This window comes from Pristiophorus japonicus, chromosome 17 (genome assembly GCF_044704955.1).
Source record: "Pristiophorus japonicus isolate sPriJap1 chromosome 17, sPriJap1.hap1, whole genome shotgun sequence".
NCBI classification, from domain to species: Eukaryota; Metazoa; Chordata; class Chondrichthyes; family Pristiophoridae; genus Pristiophorus; species Pristiophorus japonicus.
Window position 1 is genome coordinate 25,066,082 of NC_091993.1, and position 14,752 is coordinate 25,080,833.

Sequence of the window (14,752 nt, forward strand, 5' to 3'; positions counted from 1 at the left end):
TGCGTGCAGTTTTGGTTTCCGTATTTACGAAAAGATATACGTGCTTTGGAGGCAGTTCAGAGAAGGTTCACTAGGTTGATTCTGGGAATGAGTGGTTGGCTTATGAGGAAAGGTTGAATAGATTGGGACTCTACTCATTGGAATTCAGAAGAATGAGAGGTGATCTTATCGAAACGTATAAGATTATGAGGCGGCTTGACAAGGTGGATGCAGAGAGGATGTTTCCACTGATGGGGGAGACTAGAACTAGAGGGCATGATCTTAGAATAAAGGGCCACCCATTTAAAACTGAGATGAGGAGAAATTTCTTCTCTCAGAAGGTTGTAAATCTGTGGAATTCGCTGCCTCAGAAAGCTGTGGAAGCTGGGACATTGAATAAATTTAAGACAGAAATAGACAGTTTCTTAAACAATAAGGGGATAAGGGATTAAGGAGAGGGGACGGGGAAGTGGAGCTCAGGTCCATGATCAGATCAGCCATGATCTTATTGAATGGCGGAGCAGGATCGAGGGGCCATATAGCCGACTCCTGTTCCTATTTCTTATGTTCTTATGTTCTTATGTGCACTTGAAGTGCCGTAACCTACAGGGCTACGAACCAAGAGCTGGAAAGTGGGATTAGGCTGGGTAGCTCTTTGTCGGCCGGCACGGGCCAAAATGGCCTCCTTCTTTGCTGTAAATTTCTATGATTCTATTGTTCGAAGTTCAAATTACCCCCAGAAATTGTGGGTAATGAGAAAGGAAACAAGAGAGGGGGGGTGGGGGGGGGGGGGGCGCTCCTGCTGTGCAATGATTGCTAACAAATGTTTGGAGTTTATCCAGAAACTGAAAGTTTTTTTCAGGGGCAAAGACATCAATTCAATTCGCACAAAATCCATTTTAATTTCCTGTGCCCAGAAAAGCTAACAGTGTTGTTACGATCTGTTATTGTGCCAAACTTCTGTGCGATGGATGCATTTCCATCGAGTTATCCTCCTAATCAGGAAGATGTGAGGGCTTGACGCCGGTCATTAATTACTCCTTCATTAAGTGATTGCTGTTGGAGGGCCCAACAAAGTTTACTTGCTGCCCTTGCAAGTTGCATCTCTGCATTGAGTCACTGCAATCTGACAAGGGCAGCGCTTTTCAACGTATTCAGCAAGAAGGCCAGAGATGGGTCTATAGTTTCTGCACACACAGCCTTTTCTAGCAGCAATTTGATGGCGGGAAAATAAACTAATCGGATGGTTGGAGGCAAACCTCTTCCATTTCTCAGAGTCACTGCTCATCCCCCTGGTGCTTTTGCCAGCTTGGTACAGTCCAAAATATCATTATGAAGAGTAGAGCCCATATATACGTCTAAAGCTGCTTAATCCTTTGGGTGGATAAGTCACTGAAAGAGGATTACCGAGACAAAGCAAGCTGCTTCCTAAATATAGACCGGCATGCTCTTCATGTATTTATTTCATTTTTACTTGTCCGTTTTTTATGCTTTCTGTTCAGGTTTTGGGGTTTACACATTGAGATGTCCCCATCCAAAATAAGGATTGTTTCACTAACCTATTACTTCTGAAGAGGGTGGGGATGGGAGGGGATCTGAGCTTGTTATTAAGTCTGCCGACAGATTGGCATGCAAGCTCTTTTCATCAATCACAGCCATGTTTCCTGCCTTAGCTGATCCCCAGTGACTGAGGTGACCATCACAATATAATCAACCTGAGATGTACCCGCCCTCATTGAAAGTAATGTACATCTGCATTCTCCTTGTGCGACTCTGCTAGAGACCGTCGGCCCGAATCCGATGAAGGCTCCCGCCTGCCCAAGTGCTGCCCAAGGGTCCGCCGATGGCCGCCGGGGTCCCTGATGGTTACTTGGGCGGGGTTTTCGTCAGCGAGGTCCCTCGAAAGTCGGCGGGCAGCAAAGCAGCGACGTCTGCCGGCAAGGAGCTCCCACTCTCGGCGGCAAATGCTCTTGCCGCCGAGGATGGAATCGAGCCCAGGGAGGGTCGAACAGCTAAAACTAAAAAGCATTTAAAAAAAAAATAAGGTCACTAACCTGTTTTCCCCTCGATCTTCACACTTACCGCTGCGGACAGAGCTGCCTGCACTCAGCGGTTCACCGCCGTCCGGCCGACTCCCGCCCGCATGAATGTGGCATCTCGGCGGACGGGAGTCTACTTACGCGCATCGGCCGTCCGCTGACGTCGGCGGGCGCTTCCCGGCGGCTCTCCCCTCCCGCCCGCTCCAGGCCACGACGAAAGTGGCACTGGGCGGTTCGAGCAGAGGGATGTCGGCAGCTGTCGACGATAGGTTCAGCAATTTCGGCTCCAGTGTGTTCTGTACTTCGCCTTATTAAACCTTGGCTACATTACCTGTGGTGTGACTATTTAATTATGCTTCATTATTCCTGAATGTCACTTTACAGAAACAAATGTTACTGTACAGCACACATCAGGGACAAGATGTCTGGTGCGACCGGAACAGGCAATAGATTTTGAAAAATAAATGGATAACGCAGTGAAAGATTACACAGCCTGATCTTTAGCACGCCGTCTGGGCCTCAGGGCTGGCTGTAAGGCAATTGGGGGAGCCCAGCAGGACAGTGCTTGGCGTCCGTGCCTTTCTACCGCTGATCTTGGAAGGAGGCCGCTGCGATGCGCAGCAAAGATGCCAACCCATCTGTAACGACGCACGCATGTGCCAGGCCCCCTCCCCTCCGAACCCCCTGCAGTGATTCAGAGTAGCGTCCAATTCTGAACAAATAAGCAGAACTGGTTGTCAGCAGAGCTTGCTGTACATTTCATTTTGCAGGAGTTGGGCTCTTCCAGACATTTCTGCTCATGTGAAAGGGTATTAGGGGTGGTGGAGAATTCACTGCAAATGACCTGGTTTTGCCAGATGGTCTCGGGTTCCGATGGCTTTTGAATCTCTCTCTTCAAGGCCCTTGAATGCCAATGCTCAGAGGTTAAATCCCTAGAAAGGTATTTGTGCTTGCAAACAGGTATTGAACTATGGAGGGTGAAGGCCTTGCAGAGAACTCAGCAATTTCATGGTTTTTTTAATGAAATCTACACTCATTGCGCTTGAGTCTTATAAATCATTCTTTGCCAGGAACTTATAACCATGGAGTTCCTCACCACCCTCAGTCTTCCATTACTCCTCTAATCTACGGGTATTTAAAACCCGGCCTTGCTGATATCTTCCACTATGGGCCTTGGACTTTCATGCAGGTTTCTCAGTTGCATAGCACCAGGAGTAGGCCATCCAGCCCCTCAAAGCATGTTCCACCATTTAACTAGATCGAGCATGTTCCACCATTTAATTAGATCGTGGCTGATCTACACCTAGTGGGAGCGAAAGTCCGTATTACCCGATTACCTCGCTCTCAGCGCAGTCTGTGAGATTAGCACATGCTGGTTAAAAGTTCAAATGGTAGGATGTGTAAGAGTCATTCAGCCATATTCGAATGTGTCAATTTTCTCACCTGTGCGTTATAGTAATAAAATGGATAGCGAGCATTTTATTGCGTAAAGCAATTCGAAGAGTTGGGTGCCTCATTGTTTAGTTTAAGTTATTATTCTGTTAGCATTTGTATGTACCTTTGATGTACCAGGATTTATTGATAGTATGCATGGATTGCAGATCAAAGGTAAAGGCTAGTATAAGAAATGCAAGCAAACACTCTGCAGTAGCTCACTGGAATCATGAATACTGATGTCTTAGTAGCTAGCAAACAATGGTTTTGTGAAGTGTGTGTCTCAGTACCTCGCACTGGAATGGTGCAGTATGAAAATGGTGGAATGCTGTAGTATGGTTTTGTGTAGGATGAAGTTTCAATAAAGACCTGATCCTGACATTACTACAACTGAGTTTGTGTGTAACCTGACGTTTAAAACAGCAAAATGAAAAAGAACAAGAAAGCAGTCCAAGATACCTCTACTCTATTTCCCTGCCTTTGATCCATAGATCCTTGATACCCTTACCTCATAAAAAATCTGGTGATCTCAGTCTTGAAAATGTCAATTGACCCCCATGGCCTTTTGGGGGAAAGAGTTCCAGTTTTCCACTACTCTTTGTGTGAAAATATGCTTCCTGATTTTACTCCTGTATGTCCTCGTTCTCATTTTAAGATTGTAGGATTAATTAGCAACCTTGTTGTGCGAGGCCTCTTAGGGAAGAGTGACCATAATATGGTAAAATTCTTCATTAAGATAGAGAGTAACACAGTTAATTCAGAGACTAGGGTCCTGAACTTAAAGAAAGGTAACTTCGATGATATGAGACATGAATTGGCTAGAATAGACTGGCAAATGATACTTAAAGGGTTGACGGTGGATAAGCAATGGCAGACATTTAAAGATCACATGAATGAACTTCAACAATTGTACATCCCTGTCTGGCGTAAAAATAAAACGGGGCTAACAAGGGAAATTAGGGATAGTGTTAAATCCAAGGAAGAGGCATATAAATTGGCCACAAAAAGCAGCAAACCTGAGGACTGGGAGAAATTTAGAATTCAGCAGAGGAGGACAAAGGGTTTAATTAGGAGCGGGAAAATGGAGTATGAGAATTAGCTTGCAGGGAACATAATAACTGACTGCAAAAGCTTCTATAGATATGTGAAGAGAAAAAGATTAGTGATGACAAATGTAAGTCCCTTGCAGTCAGAATCAGATGAATTTATAATGGGGAACAAAGAAATGGCAAACCAATTGAACAAATACTTTGGTTCTGTTTTCACTGAGGAAGACACAAATAACCTTCCGAAAGTATGAGGGGACCGAGGGTCTAGCGAGAAGGAGGAACTGAAGGAAATCCTTATTAGTCAGGAAATTGTGTTAGGGAAATTGATGGGATTGAAGGCTGATAAATCCCCAGGGCTTGATAGTCTGCATCCCAGAGTATTTAAGGAAGTGGCCCTAGAAATAGTGGATGCATTGGTGGTCATTTTCCAACATTCTATAGACTCTGGATCAATTCCTATGGATTAGAGGGTAGCTAATGTAACCCCACTTTTTAAAAAAGGAGGGAGAGAGAAAACAGGGAATTATAGACCAGTTAGCCTGACATAGAAACATAGAAACATAGAAAATAGGTGCAGGAGTCGGCCATTCGGCCCTTCGAGCCTGCACCACCATTCAATAAGATCATGGCTAATCATTCACCTCAAATAGTAAAAGCTTTTACAGATATATAAAATGGAAAAGAGTGACTACATTAAATGTTGGTCCCTTAGAAGATGAGAAGGGGGATTTAATAATGGGAAATGTGGAAATGGCTGAGACCTTAAACAATTATTTTGCTTCGGTCTTCACAGTGGAAGACACAAAAACCATGCCAAAAATTGCAGGCCACAGGAATGTGGGAAGGGAGGACCTTGAGACAATCACTATCACTAGAGGGGTAGTGCTGGATAGGCTAATGGAACTCAAGGTAGACAAGTCCCCTGGTTCTGATGAAATGCATCCCAGGGTATTAAAAGAGATGGCGGAAGTTATAGCAGATGCATTCATTATAATCTACCAAAATTCTCTGGACTCTGGGGAGGTACCAGCGGATTGGAAAGCAGCTAATGTAACGCCTCTGTTTAAAAAAGGGGGCAGACAAAAGGCAGGTAACTATAGGCTGGTTAGTTTAACATCTGTAGTGGGGAAAATGCTTGAAACTATCATTAAGGAAAAAATAGAGGGACATCTAGATAGGAATAGTGCAATCAAGCAGACGCAGCATGGATTCATGAAGGGAAAATCATGTTAAACTAATTTACTGGAATTCTTTGAGGATATAACGAGCATGGTGGATAGAGGTGTACCGATGGATGTGGTGTATTTAGATTTCCAAAAGGCATTCGATAAGGTGCCACACAAAAGGTTACTGCAGAAGATAAAGGTACGCAGAGTCAGAGGAAATGTATTAGCATCGATAGAGAATTGGCTGGCTAACAGAAAGCAGAGAGTCGGGATAAATGGGTCCTTTTCGGTTTGGAAATCGGTGGTTAGTAGTGTGCCACAGGGATCGGTGCTGGGACCACACCTGTTTACAATATACATAGATGACCTGGAAGAATGGACAGAGTGTAGTGTAACAAAATTTGCAGATGACACAAAGATTAGTGGGAAAGCGGGTTGTGTAGAGGACACAGAGAGGCTGCAAAGAGATTTAGATAGGTTAAGCAAATGGGCTAAAGTTTGGCAGATGGAATACAATGTCGGAAAATGTGAGGTCATCCACCTTGGGAAAAAAAACAGTAAAAGGGAATATTATTTGAATGGGGAGAAATTACAACATGCTGAGGTGCAGAGGGACCTGGGGGTCCTTGTGCATGAATCCCAAAAAGTTAGTTTGCATGTACAGCAGGTAATCAGGAAGGCGAATGGAATGTTGGCCTTCATTGCGAGAGGGATGGAATACAAAAGCAGGGAGGTCCTGCTGCAACTGTACAGGGTATTGGTGAGGCCGCACCTGGAGTACTGCGTGCAGTTTTGGTCACCTTACTTAAGGAAGGATATACTAGCTTTGGAGGGGTTACAGAGACGATTCACTAGGCTGATTCCAGAGATGAGGGGGTTACCTTATGATGATAGATTGAGTAGACTGGGTCTTTACTCGTTGGAGTTCAGAAGGATGAAGGGTGATCTTATAGAAACATTTAAAATTATGAAAGGGATAGACAAGATAGAGGCAGAGAGGTTGTGTCCACTGGTCGGGGAGACTAGAACTAGGAGGCACAGCCTCAAAATACGGGGGAGCCAATTTAAAACCGATTTGAGAAGGAATTTCTTCTCCCAGAGGGTTGTGAATCTGTGGAATTCTCTGCCCAAGGAAGCAGTTGAGGCGAGCTCATTGAATGTATTCAAATCACAGATAGATAGATTTTTAACCAATAAGGGAATTAAGGGTTATGGGGAGCGGGCGGGTAAGTGGAGCTGAGTCCATGGCCAGATCAGCCATGATCTTGTTGAATGGCGGAGCAGGCTCGAGGGGCTAGATGGCCTACTCCTGTTCCTAATTCTTATGTTCTTTATGTTCTTATGTACCCTTTTCCTGCTTTCTCTCCATACCCCTTGATCCCTTTAGCTGTAAGGGCCATAGCTAACTCCCTCTTGAATATATCCAATGAACTGGCATCAACAACTCTCTGCAGTAGGGAATTCCACAGGTTAACAACTCTGAGTGAAGAAATTTCTCCTTTTCTCAGTCCTAAATGGCTTATCCCTTATCCTTAGACTTTGTCCCCTGGTTCTGGATTTGCCCAACATCGGGAACATTCTTCCACTATCTAACCTGTCCAGTCCCATCAGAATTTTATATGTTTCTATCAGATCCCCTCTTATCCTTCTTAACTCCAGTGCATACAGGCCCAGAGGATCCAGTCTCTCCTCATATGTCAGTGCTGCCATCCCAGGAATCAATTGGTGAACCTTCTCTGCACTCCCTCAATAGCAAGAATGTCCTTCCTCAGTTTAGAAGACCAAAACTGAACACAATATTCCAGGTGAGGCCTCAGCAAGGCCCTGTACAACTGCAGTAAGACCTCTCTGCTCCTATACTCAAATCCGGTAGCTACGAAGGCCAACATACTATTTGCCTTCTTCACTGCCTGCTGTACCTGCATGCCAACTTTCAAAGACTGATGTACCATGACACCCAGGTCTCGTTGCACCTCTCCTTTTCCTAATCTGCCGCCATTCAGATAAAATTCTGCCTTCGTGTTTTTTGCCACCAAAGTGGATAACCTCACATTTATCCACATTATACTGCATCTGCAATGCATTTGATCACTCACCTAACCTGTCCAAGTCACCCTGCAGCCTCTTAGCATCCTCCTCACAACTCACACCGCCACCCAGTTTAGTGTCATCTGCAAACTTGGAGATATTACATTCAATTCCTTCATCTAAATCATTAATGTATATTGTAAAGAGCTGGGGTCCCAGCACTGAGCCCTGCGGCACTCCACTAGTTACTGCCTGCCATTCTGAAAAGGACCCGTTTATCCCGACTCTCCACTTCCTGTCTGCCATCGGTAGTGTGGAAAATGTTGGAATCAATTATTAAAGATGTAATAGCAGCGCATTTGGAAAACAGTGACAGGATCGGTCCAAGTCAGCATGGATTTATGAAAGGGAAATCATACTTGACAAATCTTCTAGAATTTTTTGAGGATGTAACTAGTAGAGTGGACAAGGGAGAACCAGTGGATGTGGTGTATTTGAACTTTCAAAAGGCTTTTGACAAAGTCCCACACAAGAGATTAGTGTGCAAAATTAAAGCACATGGTATTAGGGGTAATGTGTTGACGTGGATAGAGAACTGATTGGCTGACAGAAAGCAAAGAGTAGGAATAAATGGGTCCTTTTCAGAATGGCAGGCAGTGGCTAGTGGGGTACCGCAAGGTTCACTGCTGGGACCCCAGCTATTTTCAATATACATTAATGATTTAGACAAAGGAATTGAATGTAATATCTCCAAGTTTGCAAATGATACTAAGCTGGGTGGCAGTGTGAGCTGTGAAGAGGATGCTAAGAGGCTGCAGGGTGACTTGGACAGGTTAGGTGAGTGAGCAAATGCATGGCAGATGCACTATAATGTAGATAAATGTGAGGTTATCCACTTTGGTGGCAAAAACAGGAAGGCAGAATATTATCTAAATGGTGACAGATTAGGAAAAGGGAAGATGCAACGAGACCTGGGTGTCATGGTACATCAGTCATTGAAAATTGTCATGCAGGTACAGCAGATGGTGAAGAAGGCAAATGGCAGGTTGGCCTTCATAGCAAGAAGATTTGAGTATAGGAGCAGGGAGGTCTTACTGCAGTTGTACAGGGCCTTGGTGAGGCCACACCTTGAATATTGTGTGCAGTTTTGGTCTCCTAATCTGAGGAAGGACGTTCTTGCTCTTGAGGGAGTGCAGCAAAGGTTCACCAGACTGATTCCCAGGATGGCAGGACTGACATATGAAGAAAGACTGGATCGACTAGACTTATATTCACTGGAATTTAGAAGAATGAGAGGGAATCTCATAGAATCATATAAAATTCTGACGGGATTGGACAGGTTAGATGCAGGAAGAATGTTCCCGATGTTGGGGAAGTCCAGAACCCGGGGTCACAGTCTAAGCATAAGGGATAAGCCATTTAGGACCGAGATGTGGAGAAACTTCTTCACTCAGAGAATTGTGAATCTGTGGAATTCTCTTCCACAGAAAGTTGTTGATGCCAATTCGTTAGATATATTTAAAAGGGAGTTAGATGTGGCCCTTGCGGCTAAGGGGATCAAGGGGTATGGAGAGAAGGCGGGAGTGGGGTATTGTAGTTGCAGGATCAGCCATGATCATATTGAATGGTGGTGCAGGCTCGAAGGGCAGAATGGCCTGTTCCTGCACCTATTTTCTATGTTTCTATGTTTCTACTAATGGTGTGGTGGATTAGCATACCAGGCTTTCTTTAAGGCATTGTTGGCACCAAAAGGCATAAAAAGAAATACTTGCATTTATATAGTGCCTTTAATGACCTCAGGATGTCCCAAAGTGCTTGACAGCAAATGAAGGACTTTCAAAATGTAGTCACAGCTGTAATGTAGAAATGTGGCAGCCAATTTGCGCACAGCAAGCACCCACAAATAACAATGACCAGATAATCTGTTTTAGTGATGTTGATTGAGGAATAAGTCTTGGCCAGGACACCGGGGAGAACTCCCCTGCTCTTCTTCAAAATAGTGCCATGAGATCTTTTACGTCCACCTGAGAGGCCTCGGTTTAATGTCTCATCCGAACGATGGAAACTCTGACACTGCAGCACTCCCTCAGTATTGCAATGATGATACAATGGCATCACCAGAAATGCAGTATGCAGTATCCCTCCACTAGCGATCGGTGCCAGAAAAATGGGGTTTCCTCTGCAGCGAAACGCAAGTACAATCCAACGGCTGCTGGATTGACTAAATAAGATGGGTCAACGGATCAATACTTGCTAAAACATTAATAGCATTGGACTTGAGTTCATTATTCCACTGTCATGTTGAAGCAAATTCTAGTTGGTGAAAAACTAATAGGTATAACTGGCATAGTCAATAGCTCAGTGAGTAAAAGCATTATGAGATGTGGTGATCAACTATACTAACAGGGATGACACCACGGTCTACCCTGAGTAAGCTGGTCTCCAGGCAGCAGTGTAACCTGGTGGCCTCAGTACCATGGGCTGCACAGCGTGGAGAAATAAATAGCTGAGGTTCCAGTTGTAGGGTGTGGATAGCGTGGAGCTCAACCGTGACAGCCACCTTTGCGGGAACGGTAGCATTGTGGTAATGTTACTGGACTAGTAATCCAGTAATTCAGGTCCCAGCAGAGGCAAGGGCCCAGGGGCAGCACGGGCCAGCCCACACTGCGAACTATGGATAGTAGGAGCATTCTATTGCGCACTAGGTCCGTGCAGCAAAGCTTGGTCTCCAGTCGACTTGGTTAACCATTGCCACTGGGCCAAGACCTAGCTCTGTCAAGCCCGTGTGGTGGCTGGGGTGCAACGGCCACCCCACGTTAAAAGAATCCACGCACACGCATCTTCCACCCTTCAGTATGTAGTTCGGGACCTGGAATGTCAGGACCCTCATTGAAACACCTGTGAACTCATCCCTTTTTGGTGTGGAAGCGGGTCATCCTCAATACGAGGGACCGCCTAATACTATACTACTAGTAATCCAGAGGCCTGACTAATAATCTGGAGACGTGAGTTCAAATCCCACCAAGGTAGCTGGGGAATTTAAATTCAGTTAATTAAATAAATCTGGAATAAAAGGCGAGTATTAGTAATGGTGATCCTGAACTGCTGGATTGTCATAACAACCCATCTGGTTCACTAATGTCTTTTAGGGAAGAAATCTGCCGTCCTTACCCGGTCTGGCTTATATGTGACTCCAGACCCACGGCAATGTCCTCTTAACTGCGCTCTGAACTGGCCTCGCGAGCCACTAAAGGGCAATTAGGGATGGGCAATAAATGCTGGCCTTGTTGGCAATACACATATCCTGTGAACGAATTAAAAAAATTGTCGCACAATTTGCTATCACTCGATCAGACATGAAGGATGACCACTTGAGTGAGGTATCGAGCGCTGCTAATGGAACCGCACCAACATCCCCAGCATCGGAGCATTGACCACGCTCGATCAGCTCCGATGGACGGGCCACATTGTCCGCATGCCCGATACTAGACTCCCAAAACAAGCACTCTACTCCAAGCTACGTCAAGGCAAGCGAGTCCCAGGAGGGCAGTGAAAACGCTTTAAGAACACCCTCACAGCCTCCTTGAAAAAATGTAACGTCCCCACCGACTCTTGGGAGGAGAAGCATCCGGGAAGGCGCCAAACACCTCGAGTCTCTTCGCCGGGAGCACGCGGAAGCCAAGTACAAACAGTGGAAGGAGCGCACCACAACCCAAGCACCCCACCCACCCGTCCCTCCAACCACCGTCTGCCCCACCTGTGACAGAGTCTGTCGATCTCGCATTGGTCTCATCGGTCACCTTAGAACTCATTTTAGTGTGGAAACAAGTCATCCTCGACTCCGGGGGACTGCTTAAGAAGAAAAGATGACCCCAGCGAGGAACCAATTGTTGTAGGAGAGGAGGAGAATACACTAGGGGGAAATGGGATGAATTATTGTACAGCATGAAAGCCTAGGAGTAGATTGTACAAATTAGTTCCCCTGATGCAGTGTCAAGGAGCACAAATTCATAAGATCTACCCCTATAATTAATAACACCGCCATTGTTGAAGATGAAAACCAATGAATCTAACCTGAGTAAATGTAGTTCTTGTTAATGCATGCTGGTGATGGCCAGCTGCAGAGCCATGATGAATCGACTGCCTCAGTTTGTCACTCCCAGTAGGACACCAATTAAAAGCACAACATCTTGGGAGCGTAGCTGAACACTGCAGACCTTGTGGCATCAAAAACAAGGTTCGGACTGTGTTCCACCAAGGCCCAATCCTATGAATAACATTTCAGCAACAAAACATCATCTATTTAGATGTACGTTTGGTGGAAAGGGCTTGGAGAGAAAATTACAGTTCAAACAAACAGCTGCTGCTTCTAAACTTGAAATGATTAAATACTGGCAGAGAATGAGTCGCTGCAGAGCGCTAATTCAGAATCTCACAGGGTCCTGTGTGGAATTTCACATTTAAAAAAATTCATTTATTGTGGGGAATTAATTTGCTCGCCAAGTTAAAGTAATTCAGCCCAACGCTCTCAGATCAGGCGTGACATGCATTTAGAATCAGAGTTAAGCTCTGTATTGTATTTGCTTCATAGGTTCTTTGCTTAAGAATTCATAGCAGCACATTGCTATTAAGAACTAGTTGGTTCACTAGCAAAAAGGTTTGACAATCACACGACACATTACCAGTTCATCCACCAGGCTCACAACCACCTGCCTCATCGTGGATTCCCCCGAACCCAAACTGGCCGGGGTTTTATTGAGTCTTGTGAACATCACGTGACTGGCTGAGCCACTCACAACTCAACAGCTCTACAAACCTGTGAGCATACATTACTAGCTCCTTCTGGCTGGCCATCCTTCTGACCTTCGTGATATTTTTGCTTTACTACCGTTTTGTGTTGAATTATGGGCGGTGGTACGCTGGGAACTCACTCATTGGCAAATAGCTCGACCTGGAGCATACAAATTCATTTACTCTCAGTCCCCAGCAGGCTGAAGCAAGAGGTGATCTTTCTTTTCATCGATCTGGGCTGGATTTAAAGAAGAGACAAGGGCGGAGAAATTCAGGAATGCTCCATTTGAGGCACTAAGTTTTGAAAGCTGGAAAAATTAGCGGCAGGCGCTAATGATACTCAGCTTTCTGTAAATTCAGTGTTGGCACACCAGGAAGGAAGTGGAGTGCTAAATCAAGCACTCTACTTCCTTCCTGGAGCGCTAAAGGACGGTAGTGGTGCAGCACAATGTCCCGTGCAGCACTGCCATGTTCCGAGGCTCCTTCTCTCCCTTAAAGGACATCTCCAGACCCACAGCAATGTGGTTGACTCTTAACTGCCCCTTTGAAATGGCCCAGCGAGCCACTCAGTTGTACCAAACTGCGCCGACAAAGTCAGCACGGACTGCAGCGGTTCAAGAAGACGGCTCACCACCACCTTCTCGAGGGCAATTAGGGATGGGCAATAAATGCCGGCCTTGCCAGCGAGGCCCACATCCCGCGAACGAATACATTTAAAAAAAAACAGGTCCATGCTTTAGGTCACAAATGCATAGGCCCCATATTGGTGGCCTTACCACCCACTACCACCGACTGCCGCCGAGTTTTCCTGCCGCTTTCCTCTCGCTCCCAGTTTCCCCTGAGGCTGGAGCTGGCGGGAGGGGAGTACCGCTGGGAACCGCCCGCTGATGGCCTCTGGCCGCCAAGTCGCGTAAGTGGCCTCCCGCCCGCCGAGATGCCAGATTGGTGTGGGCGGGAGTCAGCGCCAGCAGGGGGAAGGACCGCTGTGTGGAGGCTGTTCTAACCCCGACGGTAGGCATGAAGATTAGTGAACATCTTTTACATTTTATTTACAGCAACTTACCTGGACGGTGCCTCCTGAAGACGTGCCGGTGATTTTTTTTTTTTTGTGGTGTTTTTACTTTTCCGGTCTTCCGCCCTCCCTGGGTCCGAATCCATCCTCGGCGGCACTTGGGCGGCAAGCTCCTTTGTCACCGAGATTGAGAGCTCCCACCCGCTGCCGCCCAGATTGACGGCCTAAGCTGTTATTTTGCCGCCGGGCAGTATTGCCACCTCTTTTAGAGGAATCTTTCAGGCAAAGTACCGCCCGGTCTCTCGCCGGCCATCGCCGGCCATTTGGGCGGCAAATAAGCGGACCTTGCAGCTCCTGAAAACCGGGGCGATAATCTTCACTTCCAGCATTAACTTTGAGGATATTCTTGTGTCTTTAGAACAGGATTTAACAAAAAGAAAAAAAAAACGTACGCCACAGCAGTTTTAAACTGCAATGTTTCCCCGATTTATCTATTATCGTCTTAACTCAACACGTTCGGAAAATGTACCAGCACGTCATAAACCTGTTCATTTCTCTCCTGTGTTGTGCTGTCTACATTGTTCACTTACACCCACACACTTCAACATAACAGCTGGAGTCTTCAATTATAGGAGCAAAAATATGAGCCACCGGAATAAACAAAACTAGAAGGGATCTAAGCATTCAGATCAGCACAGTCACCTTTCAGAGAAACCATCCCACCATCAAGGGCACTCCAGGAAACATTTCTGGCCATCAGAAATCTTTCAAAGTCTGACTATAAATACCCCTCCAGACAAAGTTTGTGATCACAATAAAACTCCAGACATGCGTCTGACCTCAATAACCCTCCAGACAAATGTCTGAGCACAATAACCCTCCAGACAAAGGGGTTGAAATTGCCCCTTCCCTTAAGGCCTGTTACGCGCCGGAAATCGGTGCAATGACCACCGATTTTTCATGGAATGGCCCTCCTACGGTATCCCAGCGGTGACTCCCACTCCCCCCAGTCCCCCCGCCCCCGCTGCTGCCGATCTGTCCTAAGTGCGTCATCAGAGCGCACACCGCCAATGATCCCCCCCAGCCCCGAATGTGAAATTCCGCCGAGAAAATGTTGCTGCCGCCGCTTAGTGCCACCAACAGCTTTTTGGGTCAGCGCACTGTGCTTGCAATGTGTTCAAAATGGCAGTGCGGCCACCATTACAGGGGAGGGCGCACTGCCGCGGCCGCCATCTTACTCTTTTTGTTGGCCGA